Raw genomic sequence first — 3,033 nt, 5'->3', positions numbered from 1 at the left:
CACTGCCTGAGGAAGGCTATGTGTATTTCTTTTGTCATGAACCTTTTTCGGACCACTTATTTATTTATTTTGGTGACGATCCGACCTCCATGCTGCTACTCTGGTTCAAACTGCATCCACCAAACAATATGATTTATCTCGACCTCCCCAAAATAGCCAAAATCTGACAGGGTGTGAGATGTCTTTTTTAGCTGTTCTGTCGTCATTTCCTGCGATCTTCTTCATGCAGTCAGTAAAAATGAATGAATGAATGGGCGTTTCTTTGACTATGTATAGGCAAATATAGGCGTTACGTGAAGCCCGCAAAAGCTGCACCGCATTTCTTGTCGATTGTGATTTATAAAAAGAAACCGGCGTAGGAAGTGCCGTACGCACTTTCCTCGCCGGTACGTAATGTTTGGTGAATCGGAACATTTCTGTACCTATTTTTTTGATTTCTACTACGTAAGCAACCTTCCCACGTGAATCCTACGCACGGCATTATAAATGAGGCCCCAGAGCTCAAAATTGCTCCTTTCCCTCTGAATTCCTGCCCTTATGTCTCGTAAAACATATCAAATCCTACATTCACTTTTTTAAATTGTAATTTTCAAGCAAGTTTAAGCATAAATGTAGAAAAAAAAAAACCCTGCAAGATGCTCTTTAAGTTAAACGGTAACTTAACAATTGATTTGATGAACCTGCACAATCATATGAAAACTAAGGCTTAATGTAACATTTCTTTCTTTATTGAAACATCATAGCTGAGTATTGTTAACACAATTTTCCAAATACAGATTGATCAGTTAATTTATTTGAGTTCAACCAAAATGCTGAATTCCTCTCCAATGCCAATGCATACTCATTTGCATTTCTACTCCAAGTCATCAAAAAGTAAGGAATTTACCTTTTGTAATGTCAATTTCCTTTTTTTGTACATTCAAATATATCACTAATTTCTAGCTATAGGCCTGTTTTTTTATCTAATGTATGTTAAAAAACAGTTATGTTAAAAATATTATGTTATTATAGTTTACCTGTATGTATAGTCAGCAAAACATTTAAGTTATGGAAAGGTCATCCCCCATTGTTATGTATAGCAAATACATTTATATTTATTTATAAAAAAATATAAAAATGCTTCTTTTTTTTTATTTCAATTTGTACTTGTTTCCAAGCCTATATTTTACTTGATATGTATACTTTGCAAAAATGTCTGGATGAATAACGTTTTTTAAGAAAAAAAATCGATACAATAATATTTTTTATGGAAGAAAATGCAAGTTTCTGTTAACTTTAAACATGTCATGATTGGTTATTTTAAACACCAAAAGAGTGAAACCATCTTACCTTCACTTTGACCGGAGCAGGCTCGGATCTGGTCGGTTGTCCCAGGGCTCTGGACGGAGGGATGTCGTCTCCGTAGCCGACTTTGGGCTTCTTCTTAGCGGCTGCGGAGGCGTCGGGCTTCTTGTTCAGATACGATGAAGCGAAATAAATGGCGACTGCAGTGAAAAGGAGTGCGGGGATGATGACGGCCGGGTCCAGGTCCATGATGGAGGTTTTACGAAAGAAATATTAAAGAGAAAAAGTTACAAACGTGAGTTCGGTGTGCTAACCAGTTTGCAGTCACAAACACACTGAGCTGCATCCCGCCTCCAAACACAATCTAACCTCAACAGCTGACCACTCAGGGAGGGGGTGTTTCAAAAATAAAAGCCTAAAGGACAATGGTTTGCCACTTCAGAATAAAAGTCTGGTTTTGAGCGATGTTACCTGCCAGAATATAAACAGCATCTAGACTAGAGTCGACCTTAATGAGTATGGAGGACAAAAGCTGCGAAAAAAAATTAAGATAGATGAAGACGCAATGTGCAAATAAATATTAAAAACGAAATGACAATAAATCCAAATAAATAATATTTTAGTTTAATTTTCTTATACTTCATTTCATTTCAAACCTTTATTTAACGAGATTGGTCCCATGGAGATCATAGATCTTTCTCAAGGGAGACCTGCAGCATATAGGTTCCAAATGAAACATAAAACAATAAAGGACATCATACATTATATTTACAGCACATTTACATAGTTATAGACATTTACAAGTGCCCATAGTATCAAAGAGCATTTCATTTAGCCTAGCTTTAAAAACATGCAGAGGAATGAGATTACTCAGTTTCAATTCTAGCTGAAGATTGTTCCAAGCAAGTGGAGCTGCGCACATAAAAGCTGTCTTACCTAAGACAGTCCTTGCTCTTGGCACATCTAACAATAGTACATCATGCGATATATATATATATATATTTATTTACCTTCATATGTATACGAGTAAATACTTAAAATAAAAATGTAAAAAAATATTGAAATAATGTGTATTACAGCACAAATTAAACTTTTAATTTGTGTATTTTTTCTGTTTTTAGGATACACTTCGTATGAGATGAAATAACTTACTGGGTCTTTTGTCAATTCAGAAAATTTACAGAAAGGCGTTTGTGGGTTTGTAGTCAAATGACTCTAACTTGACAAAAACGAAAAACTTTTCTAACTGAACCAAAACACTTGTCAAGACTTTTCAGTAATTTTTTTTAGAGAACTAGGTGCGGACCTTAGATGCGAACTCACTTTGCAAACTTCGAAAAGATGTTCTAGGAAAATTTTTCGTCGACATTTTACAACGACATCTGATTTCACGGAGATTTCTTTTACAAGACTTCAACAGACAGACAGACAAACCTCCAAAGTGACAAAATAAACAAAAAAATTTGATTACACTTCGTGGCACACGCAGGGACCGCAGCGAAATGACACGGAAATCCAAGAGACTTAGGACAGACGTTACAATTATTTCCTCATCTTTAGACTCCTCGAGTCTATCTGGAACTATAATTTCCATTAAAGAAAGCAGTAATTTGATCACAAAGAACCTGAGCTTTTTGAACCAACCAGACTCGTAAAAAATTACATAACATTGAGCGGGCGAACAAGTTTCATAAATAAACCCTGACAAGTACTGGATGTAAAGCCAGTTCTACACTCAAAAAAAATTAA

This window comes from Notothenia coriiceps, unplaced genomic scaffold (genome assembly GCF_000735185.1).
Source record: "Notothenia coriiceps isolate Sejong01 unplaced genomic scaffold, NC01 NC01_scaffold00037244, whole genome shotgun sequence".
Classification (NCBI taxonomy): domain Eukaryota; kingdom Metazoa; phylum Chordata; class Actinopteri; order Perciformes; family Nototheniidae; genus Notothenia; species Notothenia coriiceps.
The sequence above is the reverse complement of the archived record's forward strand: the minus strand, read 5'-3'. Positions refer to the sequence as shown.